Consider the following 16,785-nt stretch of genomic DNA (forward strand, 5'->3'; position numbering starts at 1 on the left):
TATATATACATATATATACATATATACATATATACATATATATATATATATACATATATAAATATATATATATATATATATATATATATGTAATAAGAGAACATAGAATAGTAATATGTCGCGCGCGCGCGCGCGTCGCAACTCGGTTCCGCAAGACGAAAATCTGAAATCGTTTCACTAAGCTATGCAGTGTTGCCGGCTTGTCCTCATTACAGGACAAGCCGGCAACACTGCAGAGAAAGCGAGAACTCTCGAGACAGAAGAGGATAGTCGAGAAGGAGAGAAACCGCTTGAGAAAGAAGGAGACAGAAGAGCTCCCCACGCATCTTTCTCGCTTGACGCTGGATTAAGAGAGAAAGCATACGACGTGATCGTACATACAAGCAACGGCGCGCCGTTGAGTCCGAGAAGACTCTTCTGTTTCCTTCTCTCTCAAGCGTTCCCTTTCTCTCTCCAACTATCCTCTAACATTTCGAGCTGTCTGCTTTTCTCTCGTTACAGCTGTAAATACGTAATTTCCGATCTCGATTTACCGACCATGCGACGAAAATTTTTCAGTATTGCGTTAACGAGAGGAACTCGGTTTCTAGTCATTGATTTTATAAAATTTGATATGATTGTAATATTCATTCATACACTTACTGCGATAGAATCCGTTGTTCAAGCATTTTTGAGAAAAAGATCAAATACTTTTAGCAGCTGTAGTACCATTACGGAAGAAGAATCGTAAATTGACCTTTGTGGTTGGACGGTCATGATTCTTGACTATTATGCTGAAGGTTCGATTCCAGGTTCGATTCCTCGGGTCAAAAATTTTTTTTTTGTAAAATGTATTAAAAGAAAATCAGAAATTCAAAAATGCTCTTCTACAATAAAATTAACTTAAAATTGGACACAAAATATATGTAAAAACATATGTAAAAATTATTAAACTTTTGTTGACGTTTTTAAAACACTCATTGTAAATTTTCATGGCAAATCTATTTTTTGTGTTCTTGAGAAATTTTAATTGAATTGATAGTAGAAGAGCATTTTTAAATTTCCTAATATTGTATTCCTAATTTGTATAATAACGTATAATTCATAAAAGTATACCAAAATAAAATTTTTTCGAAAGTCTATCTGCAAAAGAACGATTTATTTTCTTATAGTATTATATTTTCTTATAGTATTATTTTCTTTTAGTATTATATTTTCAACGTTTTTTTCTGGCAACAAAACATGATTTCGAGCATTTATATATACATACGTGTGTGTGTGTGTGTGTGTGTGTGTGTGTGTGTGTGTGTGTGTGTGTGTGTGTGTGTAAACAAATATTCAAAGCATTCACATAGATTATAAAATGTGATTGCTTTTATTATGATACATTTTATAATCTAAGTGAATATCAATTTGAATATTTCTCTTAAAAAGAATTTAAAGGTTGCATCAAATTATTGAGAATTGCAAGTTGAAAATTAGAATTTGACCAGTCAGATAATTTGAATTTTGCGTTTTGTTTTGACTGGTTGGATTCTAATTTTCAACTCGCAATTCTCTATATCTAATGCGTAATCTGATACAGACTTTATAGCCGTTATATATTTTTATAATGATTTTACGATCAACGGCATTGTTACGCTAGATGCAAAAATTTTTCTCAGGGCACTAAAAAAGTTTTACGAGCCTGAGTAAGGTCGATAAATTAGGTCGTTGTAATGATCCAGCGATACGCTTCGCTGCAAATTCGATTACAGCGGCGCTCTCAGAATATCGAGCAACTAAACTAGAGCTCTCTGCATCAATTCCATGTGCAAATTACATAAACAATTTTCAGACATCCATTTCTTTCATACTAGAGCCTCTAGGACCATTCTGCAAGCGCCATATTGTTCTTTTATTTAATTCATACGCAGTAAACTATTTATTTCATATATACAAAGTCTAAAATTTTTATATGGGGCACATGTTGTCACGAGTCGGCTGCAGAAGCCGATAATTAAACTATAATTTTTTAATTTACTTTCGTTTTTCGTACTAAATTATAGTTTCCCGTGTATGTTTTTGTTACTACTTTAATTGTGGAGAAGGATTTTACGATCTATAAAGCCAATTAAGAGAAATGCCTGTCCAAAAATATGCACGTATACAGACCGGTTCAGCATCGCCTTAATACTTTATACTGATATGTGTATATAATTGTTAGATCAGGGCAATATACGTTATCGAAAAAATGAAATATGTATAATTAAAGCATATTATTTATATAAACAAATATAAAATTATAGTTTTTTTACTAATTTCGCAAATGTAAAATATCTGGAATAATTTTTCTGTTATTTGTTTAAATAAGAATGCAATTAGAAAATATATATCAATATAATACAATAATTAAATTAAATATAAAAAAATTTTTATTAAAAATTCAATTAAAAAATATTGTTTGCTCATTGGGATGTAGATCAAGGTTTCTTCATGTATGGACTTATTTTGTCTATTGATATGAATATTTATGTTTCTCAACAATACATGATGCACACAGGACTACAGGACCGCATGCCTTTTTCTAAACGTCGTAAAGTCAATATTTGCAGACGTTTATGCAAAGTCAACTTGCAGTCAACGAAAACCTGACTTAGAAAAGTCGATTTACAGTTGACATATAGATGGTTGTGCTGTTAGGGTAGTTAAATATAATTCATTGCATTGTACATTGAATATGATACCAAAAGCAAATAGCTAATCCACAATTACATTGAATATGATACCAAAAGCAAATAGCTAATCCGCAATTACAAATTCAAACGAATAGACTCACGTTCATTGCATTGAATATTGAATATGATATCAAAAACAAACAACCAATCCACAATTACGGATTCAAATGAATAGCACGTTTTACTTTTATGTATATTGAATAAGATACAGAAAGCAAATAGCCAATCGGTAATTATTGATTCAAATAGATTACGGATAGAAAACGGATTCAAAAAATCCAAAAACTAGATTTAATTTTGTTCCATTTAATAATCCTAAATATTTTTTAATTATTTCTCGTTTGCTGGATATCGTCAGTCGTCAGTGAGTCTCTCAAATTTGATACTTATGCGTGAAAAGTGTGTTTCTGCGCATGACAGGTAAACTTTACCACAGTCGTAAACAGGGTACGTTGAGGAGTACTCAGAGTCATTTTTCCCTAGCTTTCTGAACGCTTATGGGTAAAAGTAAATTTTTCCTTACTGTTACCTTTCGACATTCTGAACGAGTTCCGAGGAACTTTTATTCTGTGGGTAACGTTTACGAACGAGCCCTTAGTAGTCAAAAGTTTCCCCGCTTGCGCCGCCACTGTTAGCGTGTTCCTCCGCTCGCGGCGCTACTGATTTCTCCTACCACACAACCTTTTCACCTACCACCGAAGTGACGCGCAATGTGCTTGATGGAACAACTCGCATCATTCACGCGGACGTTCACAGTCTCACAGTCAGGCTGCTCAGGCGGTTTCTCTGTCAATTCGTTAAGTCAATTTTTACTTCCGTTTCAATTTTGTACATTTCTTGTAAAAGAGTCTAAACTAAATATTAGAATCTAGTACTAAGTAAAACTTCAAATTACTAGTATAAACCAAATAATTGTGTTAGAATATAATACATATTATATACATACGACGGTGTGCATTTACTACATTATTCTTGGTGGTTTTTTTAATGATATCTTTTAACTTTAACACGCAACGCTACAATAAATAAACCAATAAAACGAACTGCTACGGTGTGTCCGGCGCTGCCGCACTCAAGAACTGGACCGAGTTGATCGAGCATTGCGTCGTTGCACAAAACGTCCACATAACAGATGATACCATGGCTGAGTCATGAGGTAAGTATCCGACAAAATTCATTACTCCGTATTATTAGAGTAAAACCATTTATTCCACCGAATTTATTCTAATTCGCCCGGCATCAAGTTATTTGCGTAATTTTTTGTGACAACCGGAATTTCATTACGCCACGTGTTCCGACCTACGCGCCGCCATCTTGAACGACGCTACCTCAATACGCCACGTGCTCCGACCTACGCGCCACCATCTTGAACAACGCTATCTCGACGCGCCATGCGTTCACCCATGCGCCACTATCTTAAGCTACCTAAACGCGCCACACGTTTACCCACGCGTCGCCATCTTAAACAATGCTATTCTACCACGCCACGTGTTTGTCTATGCGTTATTTTCTCGGCAACGCTGTTGCACCGCGTGCACGAATTCTTTCTTTGCTTTCGCATGCCATTATAAATTATGACTTCCGAGATCGTAAAAATCAATTCTAGCAGATAAATAACATATGCCTTCTATACGAGATAATATAATAAAACATACTTTTTCGATTCTGAAAACGCCTTATCAATGTTGACTAGATATCTTTGTTGTATCGCATTCTTTTATCGACACCGGACTAACTAATTTTATTATTTATGACGAGATCAACAAAAATAAATCTCTTTTGATTTAGCTCTTATAACAGTATCACGCGGCATTACATACTAGAGATGGGCGAATTTTTCAAAAAAATCAATTTTTCAAATTGTCACTTAAGAATTGATTCGATAAAAAATCGCCGTTCGAAGAATCGATCCACCAAAGATTAATCCTTTATCTAATTTTATAAAATATAAAATATTCTTCAAAATAATTACACAATTCTTTATAATATAATTTTAAATAAATACAGAACATTAATAATTATTACTTATTAATATATGTTTCCCTCACAGCAAATATATACAGTATAAATTTCCGTATATAACATTGTATAATATTAAACTAATAGTATTAAACTAATAAGTTATATTAAATATATAAATAATTATATTAAAAATATAAAAATAAATATAAATATAGCATTACGCTATTCCTCTTCCATGGAGACCAGCGAAATTGAGGAGTGAGTGTCTTGCAATTCGTTACTATATTTTTATATTTTTGCACCTGTGGCTTCACTGTAATAAATGTTTCAATGAATACTACCAAACTCATTAAATTTTATTAAAATTTTAATAAAATCAGCAATTATATAGATATCGCCGGATTCTCTTTATTAGTATTAATATTTATTGTGTGATTTTATATAGCTTTTCAAGTTCGTTAAACTGTGCACCGAATAAATTTTCACCTGGCTGAGGTATTATTTTTTACAATAATTTCTTTACAATTTTATTAGGAGAAGGGTGTTCACATTTTGATGCGAGTTAGCATCATTAATTAGTAAATTCATTTTTAATTTAATAAAGTGATATTACTACCCAACAAACACAGCTAGCCACAGGCTCCTACAGAGCCACCAGTAGTAATCACATAGCCACGTGTAATAATCACACGGCCGGCAATAGTTCTTTTTTGTAAGGGCTGTATGTACGAGAGATATTAATAAGATATACTAATGTCAGCACTTAACAAAACGTAGTGATATCAGAAGGTTAAGTGAAATATATCTCAACGTTATTCCTGAGATATATGAGATATCCCTAAGATATCCGAGATATTCATGAGATATTGTTCCTAATCTAAAACTTTTGATGTATATCGTAGGTATATTATGAAGATATACTAGAGATGATTTCCTAATAACACATGATATCCTTATACCGTACGAATATTTGTACGACATCATGATGTCTATATGTGTGTGTGTGTGTGTGTGTGTGTGTGTGTGTGTGTGTGTGTGTGTGTGTGCGTGCGTGTGTGCGTGTGTGCGTGTGTGCGTGTGTGCGTGTGTGCGTGTGTGCGTGTGTGCGTGTGTGCGTGTGTGCGCGTGTGCGCGTGTGTGCGTGTGTGTGTGTGTGTGTGTGTGTGTGTGTGTGTGTGTGTGTGTGTGTGTGTATTCGTATGATATATTTTAGGGTTGTAATCGAGATGTAGTATCTGGCAGAATGTTTTTAATAACAATGTGAAATTTTCATCGATTATTTAATATGCACATCAACTATAAATAATCAATAAAACTAAGAATTGATATTATTAAATCTATAAAAATATACACAATAAAATAAAGTTACACAATATTAAAATATATTTTTTGAAATAAACATGTTAAACAAATATTTTATAAGTATTATGGTAGAAGTATACTAATGATAAAATAATGTAATATTAATAAACATAAAATAATAGATAATATTAAGGAATGTAAAATACTTTATAAACTAAGAAATATAAAATAATATAATAATTGCATAATACTTCATAACATTGCACAATACTTTGTACTTTATAATAACATTGCATACATAATACTTTATAATATTGCATCAGATCTGAGCTTTATATAGCTGCTTATGTTATTATATCATGTTGCAACACAATTTCCAAAAGATCCTCAGGAGGTAAAAGCTCTTCAACAATGAGTTCTGCACTCTTATTTTTCCTAAAATAATAAATTTCATTATTAAAATTACGACTTTGGTAATTAAGACGTACGAAAGTATCAGTATGTGGACACATTTTTAATCCTTGATGTTCTTATTGTTTAACTTATAAATACGAATATTTAAAGCTTCAACGTGGAATATGTATGTGTGCGTGCGTGCACGTGTATATGTACATGCACGCGTATATTTTGTGAAAATATACATTCATATTTAAAGATAAAATAAAAATGTTCAAAATTAAATAAATGTTCAGGCATTTATTGATACTTTCACCTTCAATAAATTATATGAAAAGTGTTTATCGTTACTTTTCCTATCTTTGCAATCGTTCTGATGCGTGCGCTAACCATAATTTTATGTGCTTTGAAATTTCTGATTCGATGGCATTTGGCATACGTCACCTGACAACACCTGTTAATATAAAAACGTTTTTAAAATAGTTAAAAAGAAATAAACAAATGAAAATAAACAAATAAAAATAAATATTGCATTAAAAAAATAGGAGTGAAAATAAAATCTATTAATTTTGTAAATTGTGCAATTGTTTAAACCTATAAATTGTGTAAAATTTAGAAAAATAAATTAGTCTTAAAAAGGTTTTAAAATGTAAATTATGTTATGACATTACTTCAATGTTATAGATTAGTAATATATTAAGAATTTCGATAAATGGATTAATAATTTTGAGATTGTATCACTTTTTCGACTCACATGCGATATACATTTATATCTCTTTTATTGATATAAAAGAAATTTTTCTTACACAATATAATTTTCTATAAATATAAATTAGAAAATATAAGTTTTTTTTTCCCGCCAAGCCAGCTGTATTTTGCTGCAATACTGTTTGTTAATGTGCACGTTAAAATATTCACCATTATTGACTTTATATCATTGTCTCCCACCATACTCAGCATTTTTATCTAGAAAAAAAAATTATAATTATATAAAATACATATTAATTAAATATAAATTTACATTGATTACAACCAATATATTAAATGACTTATATTCATACTTATAAAAATATATAGTGTACATATTAGCTAAGAAATTATTTCTTACCAATAAATTTTTATAAGATTCATCTGTTTTCAAACGGTCTTCCATTTTGTGTAACATTTCAGAATCTTTTATAGGCAATTCATCTAGTGTTTTATTTGTAAAAGTAGAATTAGCCTCTGCCTGTGATAAATTTGAAGTTTCAAGTCTATTCAATATATTTTGCAACATGCTCTTGCAACACCGTAGTGCGACTTATGAACGTACCATCTCCGTCACCATAAATTGTTCAAATTTTTCTACACATGAAGGACATTTAATTTTTATTTTGTAACAAAACATTTGTGTGCTAATAAATTTATAATATAATGAAATATATTATACAAGATGTCAAAAAGTGTTGCATATTTTAATATTTAATAATAGAGACTTTAATATTTAATAATAGAGATTTAATAAAATTACTTTTCAGCAATTTTGTATCAAAGATATGATAAAATTATTTTTGAAAGAATTACAAACAAATTAACTTTATATGTCATTTGAAGGACATTTTAAAATAATAAAATATTTTTTATACTTAAAATTGTAGCCAATTTTCTATTGAAAACAAAATTATTAAAACAGAAGAACAAGGTTTAATCACAGATTCCGACAATAAATATTAATCGCATAAGAAGTAAAGCTTGTAACACTTTTAATTTTATACCTTGTATAATCATAAAATATATACAGGTATAACTATACAAATACACGTACTATTTGATATACACGAGTCCAAATTACTTTCAACATTTTCTTCACTATTATCTCTTCTTATTCTCTTATTTTTTAGATTAATTTATGTTATTATATCTCTTTGTTTACTTTTTGATACATTTATAGACATATGAGTGTCTGTCAACATATTGTTGTGCCCGGTGGTGGTCCAGGTACGTCGGTAGATATTTCGGGATTCGCTTTTGCCCAAAGAGTTAGAACTCACGGGACAGCAGCAGCTCAGACGGGTTGTCAATCAAGAAACACCTTTCTTGTCGCAATATAATGTAGATTTATTCTCGATACTTCTTCTTATACAGTGGTTGCTTACACTTAGATGCCCTGTTACGACGGGCTGCGGTGCGCGTTATCTCCTATCGCTTCACGGCTTGACGTATGAATTACGCACGGCCGTCAAGTTGCTCTGGCGGTTGTTCGAGTTATTCTCCCCAGTTTCCCGATTCGGAGGCCCTTTTTATCCTCCGATATTGCTGACGCTAATATGCAGGTCGGCTACATGTTGAATCGGCGGCGGTGCGACATCCGGCGAAAGACTATTTTGTCTATCGTCGTTGTCGCGTTTTCTGCACGTCTTTCGAGAGGAAGTCTCGAAAGACGATCCGCGTATTTGCGTTTAGCGAATCTTAATATGCATAGCAACGACATCGCTTTTTGTTGCTATGCACTGGTGTTAGCTTAGGCTACAATATTATTATCTGACTGGGATGATATTGATGATGATGATGATGATGATGATGATGCCGAATGATCGTCTACATATTGTGAATTTTTGCATTTACTATCACTCTTTTTCGTATTCTGAGCAATTTTATGCAAATTAATTTTTGGAAATAGTTTTATCACAGATTCTACAATTTGTGAATCAGAATCTGTATCACTATTAAATTTTTTAGCAGCTCTTATTTTTCTTTCTTTTTTTTATGCGTCACTAATATTGGTATTTAATTCTGAGGTGGTTTCTGCTAATTTTAATTTTTTTTTCCAGATTCGAAAGTTTCTAAAATGATAAAATGGATTATTTTTTATAGGTTTATCGATACTAATAACTCTAATATCACTATACAAAAAATTCACATAAAGATATCTGAACATATATTTTAAAAAATTAATTTTTTACTTACGAGCACTACGTAATATTCTTGTAACGTCATACAAAGTCCAATTCTTTCCAACAAGATACATGTTTTTCACAGCTTTGTCATATTTTGATATGTCTGTGAAATTAGGCCAGTATGCCTTAGTTTTAGCTGTAGTGAACCAAGTGTACGGTATAAGTTGAATTCTGTCACCAAATTCAATAATATAATAGGGGTTTTTTTCTTTGCTCATGTTTATTATTTTTACCTACAATGCGACACAACATAATGTAATATAATATTACACACAAATAAAAATATTAGTAATATATCTTAAATTATTTACAATGATATTGTTACATCCAACCCGAATAATGGGTGAATAGGCTCTGAGTGTGGAAGGGAAGGACGCAACGAGTTGAGAAGGTGCACGCTTGGTTAGGGCAAGCGGCACCACTGGGGCGCATCGACAACCCGGGGTCAGTGGGGCCACAACGGGGGCTCAATGACAAAATGTCCGGAAGTTCCGCGTCCCTCGGTTCAGTTTTGAGGCAACGAATCTAATTGTTTTACCTCGGGATCGGACCTAGTACTTATCTTAGGAGCGGGGAATGGTTGCGGTTAAGAAATCAGGGCAAATCAGTTATTACACACGATTTATTCTAAATTTATAATAGTGACGAATACAATGGGATTTAACTTAGTGGATAATTTAACATTTATACGTATATTTACGATACCTAAGATGAAATGAAGAAGAATTTCAATGACGTTGTTTGATTGATCGAACTAACGTCTCCACCTTTCTTTATATTATTTAAATTAGAGAAAATCTAGAATTTGTTGAACAAGAACAGATTGGTGATACAATTATATTATTAAAACTAAGAAAAAAGAAGAATTGACCTAATGGTTTTATTATTATAGTTATTTTATTTAAAATAATAATTACGGGGTCGAATACAGTTAGTTTATAATTATAGCGGTTGATACAATTTACTTATAATACTAGATGTTCACGTTACAATTTCTAATTTTACCTAAGTGTACATATGTGGATGTGAGTGTGTGGTTACATTGGAACTTCGTTGCATGATAAAACTAACCTTGGAGGACCAGGATAACTGACATAATCCTCATATTTGTTACTTTTTATTTTTCTTTTTCCTTTTCTTGATTCACATTCAGATTCTGATGTTGCCACAATTTCTTTTTCTGCCTCTAAAACCAATTTATAAGTATTTAAAAATATAAAAATAATTATATAACTTTGTTTAATAATTATTTTATATATTTTATATATTTTCATTTATATACACGTATGTATATACAGGGTAATGACCGGATACCCTATATACAGGGTGATTCAGAATAAACATTCGTCCTATCACAGGCATATTCGTACGCGAATTCTGAGACGATTTTTCCTTTGGCAAAAATTTGTCCGGAGCTTAGAACTCAGAATTCGATTACGAATACGCCTGTAAAAGGACACATGTTTATTTTGAATTATGTATATCCCTGTGTGTCACCTTTCGCAGTTTAATACAGCAAGTCAAACTGAACAGAAAAGTTCTGTACTATATTGCAAAATTCACAATGTTTAACAAGTTATTAATTATTAATAATCATTGACTTACAAGGTATTACCTCACAAAGTTTAAATTCTGATTGAATAAAATTTTGTATACATGTAAGTTAAGTAAATAGATGAATTTAGAAAATATTAGTTGCGGCCCAAAAATAATTTTAAGGGATAAAATCACTTCTTATGTGTAAAACGGTTTCAAACTTTGTTTCGTTATATGTCAAAAACTATAAAATATCAAAAATTATTTATTTAAAAAATTTTTTAATATTTTATAAATAATTGTTTTTAAAAAATATTTTTGACGTGAATGGATAGAGAGACAACTTGTGTATAAAATATTTTTTGATATTTTCAATAGCTTTTGCTTTTGTGCTCAGTTTGAACAGTATATACATTATAATTTATACTTATAATACTGTGTTTACTAAAAATTTTACATTTATATTTCACAAAATTGTCTGTAACTGGTATTTCTTTTATTATTGCAGTTCTAATATTTTTTAATGTGTTTGGCCAATAACAATGATTTGGTTCTTGTAACCAAATTATGGGAACCACAAAAAAGTCAGAATTGTCAAATTGTACTACGGCAAACTGAAACATGAATAACATTTTATATTATAGAAATTTATTTGTCTATTTTTTTCTGTAATACAAAACAGAGAGAGAGAGAGAGAGAGAGAGTTTTGAAATCATCGATGATTACATTTGACAACATTAAATCACTATAACAACAATTCAACTTTAAAGCAATTTAAAAAATAAAAGGACAAATATTTTTATAATGTGTAATACACTATAATACAACAAGCATTATATACTTACATACAAACATCAATCAGAGTGTAATATCGATAAGAAGCAATTATTTACTTTGAAAGCCTTCCGTAATATATTGTTAGCAGAAATAATATGTTTTTCATCAATGATTTCAACAAAACCACACCAAAATATACAGCTATCCATCAAATTGTCAAAATAAGATGTTAGTCTATATTTTTTATATTTGATGTAAAATATGTTGTTATTCCGAAAAATATCAATTATTTTGATAGGTTCATTATTTTTCAAAATAAAATTACAATTAGGTTCTTTAGTTTCTACTCTATAATTATTATAGGTTATTGCTAAAAACCCTTGTACCCATTCGTTGTTTATTAATCGAAAATCATTTTCTTTAAAAAAAAGTTTTTTTGTTAGCCTCAAATAAATAATATTTCTCGGATTTATGAACTTTTTTTATAAACTGTTATAGTGATTTGTTTGACGTTTTAAGCATCATTTTAATTGTATGCATATAGTTTTCGAATGGAAAACAACTAAAATTATCTAACGGACCAAATATCTTTACATCTGATGTTAGATGAATGAGATTATGCACGTTATGATTAATATATTCTTGGCCATATAAATCACCAAATTTTGTAACAAAGTATATTATTAATTTGTTAGTATAATCAAGATATTTATTAACTAAATTTTGGCAAACCATAATTCTAATTGCACAATGCAGAGACGAAAAATGAAGAAAATATTAATTTAGTAAAAATGGTTTCATTAACCATGGACCATAATAAAAACGTTCTTAATTCAACTGCTTTCCATTTATCATAATCTGTTATTAATCTTGGTTTTCTGGAGAATTTGTGGGGTATTGATTTGTATATTATTTTTAAATTTTCATTAATAAGATCAATATTATCTTTCGACAGACGGACTTCCTGATTTCCTTTCACCCAAAATGCTAATAAACGTTTTATTATTCCTAATAATATTAAGTGCATATAATCCAATGAAATACTTTTTATAAAATCAATTTTCAAATCACATAGTATAGATACTTCTTTATGATAATCTTCATCAATTCGAGAGTAGAATTTTTCAGTCGTTCTTAATTTGAAATTTAACTCGGAAAAAGTCATTCTATTTTTTATAAATGATTCTTCTGCATAACATTTGGTGCAGCTGCTATAAGAATTAAAATTTTTAATACACAATACAAATGATTTTGCAGGTGCAACACATAAGATTTTACTAATTTTTATTTTTATAATTTTATCATTCAAGCGTAAACCTTCTTTTTGTAAAATTTACATTTTATTAACAAATTGAGAGAGAAAGAGGTTAGAATTTTTTGGTTTTGTTTCTCCATGGTATACACCTATTGGAAATGGCTTATTTTCTAAGTTATCGATTTTTATTAAAATAGGCCAAAATTGGTTACCACTACTTTTTGTGAAAGGAAGTCCAGCTATATTAATTGATATGTTCACCTCATCATCTTTGAAGTCGTTTTGAATTAATTTTAAAAATAATTTTGATTTTAGTCCAAAATGAAAATATTTTCCGGGAGCTAAATTACATATTTTATGTTAAATATTTTGAGTTTTAAAAAGAGTTCGTGCATCTAAAGGTAGTGAATTTGTAAATTTGATTTTAATATTTTCAATAAATCGCTAAGAGCTGTTTGTACGACATGATACCCAATTGCCCAACATCTGAGATGATCTTAAAATTTTTCAAGTGACAATTCGAAATTGTAAGATGCAGATGATGTTTCAGATGATATATGAAATTGATTATTTGGAAGCTGATTGATTTCTAATAAATTTTGAGAAGATAGAAAACTATTGAAGGTAGGAACTATTCCTTGTTCTACTAGATTACACATTGAATGTTCTACTGGAGGCGTAAAAACTACTTCTTGTATTTCTCTTTCTTGAGGATTTATTTCTTTCTGACAATTCTTTCTAATATTCTTTTTAATATTTCGATGTATCATTTTCTTCAAATACTTTTCATTATGACTTGTTTTATAAAATTGAAAAGAATGATATTCAAATGTAATTATAATTTATTTTGTAATCCACAAAATTATAATAAGTCTTAACTTTGTTTACACAATATTTCAATTTGCAATTTTTTTTTAATTCTTTCCAATAAAAAATTGATATATATGTTGATTATATATATTATTAATTAAGATATGTAAGCTATGGTCACTATTGATATAGTACTTTCTCAACTTTTCATAAAAAACTAGCTAAATTTGTAGTATCAAGTATTATAGTATTCTTTGTCAAAGAATACGTGAATGAAAGATACTTTGTTAAACTTGAAACAGTTATATGTACGTATACATACATGTAATCTTACTTTATATGATGAACTTTGTCCTTCCATTGTATGATATTGTAAAAAATTTCCAAATACAAATTTATAGATTTCTTCACTTATATATAAAATTGGTAATCCTCTAAAATTCTCTGAAACAGAAAATACAGATTAATAAAAGAAATCAAACAATTATTTCATGTAAAACAGCACTAAGCACAAGGCTAATCTACAATGTAAGTAGTATATGGTTAGCCATGGGACGTCAAAACAAATGACGTCACAGGGGTGAAGGGGGAAAACTGGCGCCAGTCTTATCAGTGAAGTGGTGGGGGTAGGGTGACGCGCTAGCAGTAAAAGGGCCAAGTGGAGGGGCCTGACGAAATTTGGAGCGGGGCGGGGAGGATCTGATATCAGGACCGGAGGGAGGGGCGGGGAAAACCTGTCAGGAGGACGATATCAGGAGCGTTTTTATTGGGAAGTAAAGGGGATGGCTCAGGGAGGAATTAGAGTGTGCTTATTGGTTTCCTCCACGGCTGCCCCAGGAGCGGATTGGTTGAAAAACAGGTATTCTGGGAAAAATTTAGCATCAAAGTGGGGAACTGGTAAAAAAGGCCTGAGAAGTCGAAAAGCCTTATCTGGAAATTACGATAGAAAGGACGGAAACGTCTTTTACGATATACATATGCTTTCAAAGGAATAGTACGTTTAGAAAAAGATAATTATGAAAAGGAAGCATTTTTACGATTTTAGCGTTACTACGTACAGGAGATAGAGTCTTGGCATTAGGCAGGTCGTGTGAAAAAATAATTCGGTTTTAAAAGTTACAAAAGAGTATTTATTGAAACATTCAACTTTTTTTCATACATCTACGAGTATATTCTTACATTTTTAAGGTACATGATTGAATGGGGTAGCACACAGATGATTTTATCACGCATTTTCTTTTATTATAAAGAACAAATTTGTGAAATAATTCTGTGATTAGTCGGTCGTTGTATGTGTGTTCGACAGAAAATAAATTGAGAAATTGATTAAGATTATAGCCGTTACACATGAAATATAAAAAAACATAGCAGTATTGCCCGCAAGTTTGGGAAAGCGCTCCTTGTAACTGTGTGGAGTTCCATTGATGCGTGATAGAGTTTCGTCGCAATCGCAGAAGAAATCTAGAATCCGAGGGAGGTAATCCATAGCTATCGAAATATGTTCCATTTCCAAGTTTGTCGATGTAAAAGGCGACGAATGTTGGCCAGGTTGATTGTGATCATCCGTGTTGGCAACGATGGCGGTCGACCTCGTCCACACCTTCGATAGCTTGTCGGCTGGATAGACTCCCGTGCATTCTGCGTTCAATTGGCGCAGCGCATGTAAAATTTCGAGTGAATTCATACGAAAAATGTAAAATTTCGAGTGAATTCATACGGCAATGGGATTATTTTCTCGTCTTCGGCTATAGCCGACGCTGTTTTGTATGTTATTTCTTCTTCTTCTTCTTCTTCGCTGTCGTTTTCGTCGGAAGGAAGACTACTGCGGCTCGAGCTACTACTATTTTGCTCGATTAACCAGTGTTTCAAATTGTAAGCATTGCGCAACGCGCAGTGAAAATTTGCTTTTGCGCGAAATCCGTGATACGTGCATCGATGACCACTCTCCTCGACATCGGGTAAATTTTTGAAGGCTGGAGAAACGCCTTCCAGATTATATACGTTTCTGGATAGCAGATTGCGTAGGTAACGCGCCTTTTCATGTTCCCTGCTATAGATGTAGCGTGCTTGTCGAGTAATTTCTTGTAGATGTTGCTTGAAATATTTGAGATTAACTTTGCCGTCGAACCACTCGATACCGTGATAATTGCGCGTAAGCCAGTTGTTTTCACGTCTCGAATTTACAGGCAACTCGTCAAACAGGCAAGGTCAAATTATAATCCATTGTCCGATAATTGGAGTGTTAACAGCGACAACCGCGACTTCTTTCGGAATAAATTGTTCCTCAGCATCGCGAAAACCTTGAATGTCGATGACTATGTCCATAGTTTTATACTTTACGCAAGCTTTCTTAATCGAACCGGCTACGTCCGAGTCTCGTTCCAAACTGAATTCTCTTTTAGGCATACGGTAGTTTAATGATGGTGGTGACGATAAAGATGATGGGGGTGAACATTTTACAGACAATGTTCTTGTTGTTGATCCATCTGTGTTATAAGAAACTATCTAGAAAAATCGACTATGACTTGCCGAGATGAATCGATTTCTAGAACATTATCGAACTCGGCATACACGATGCAATTAACGGTCGCGGTAAGTGCCTTTTCGAATCTCACTTCTAGTCGTAAGCTTCCATGTTTCACGAGATTCCAATGCCCAGCACAATTAGCCGATAGATCGGGTGTAAGATCAAAAGCGAAGAGGCAATATCCGTTAGAGTAATCGTCTCTGCTTATAGAATTTCCCTCGTTCAAAAAATGTATGCCTGTTCCGGAAAAGAGGGTGTGATACGCTTCGATGTAGAGCGGTTCATCTTTCTTAAAGCTCTGCTGTAACAGTCTACTTGAAATCTGCATTCCGTCAGAGCGAAAGGAAATTTATGCCGTAATTCTTAAAGTTAAACGGGTTTAATTTTCTGTCGCCGTTAAACGATTTGTTATCAACAAAGCCAACTATTATTCGTTTCGGTAGTTGTCCAAGTATTACATTGTCTAACGATTCTCCCACGAGACCAGAATGTATCGTGAACGTTTTAACTTCGACTCTCGTAAGGAGATACTTAGCAGTGGTTTTACTCAGCATTCTTGCATACGCTAGTAATACTCCGGGAGTTATT

General features: G+C 31.7%; 1 protein-coding gene across 1 annotated transcript in view; it reads left to right on the forward strand.

The window, feature by feature from the left end:
- Positions 1–3,122: 3,122 nt before the first annotated feature.
- Positions 3,123–16,785, forward strand: part of LOC120359505 — a 131,874-nt gene continuing 118,211 nt past the window's right edge. The window contains exon 1 of the mRNA XM_039457166.1: positions 3,123–3,852. The gene's annotated coding sequence lies outside the window, so the exon portion shown is untranslated. The remainder of the gene's footprint in view (positions 3,853–16,785) is intronic.

The sequence above is a fragment of the Solenopsis invicta genome, chromosome 14 (genome assembly GCF_016802725.1).
Source record: "Solenopsis invicta isolate M01_SB chromosome 14, UNIL_Sinv_3.0, whole genome shotgun sequence".
Taxonomy (NCBI): Eukaryota; Metazoa; Arthropoda; class Insecta; order Hymenoptera; family Formicidae; genus Solenopsis; species Solenopsis invicta.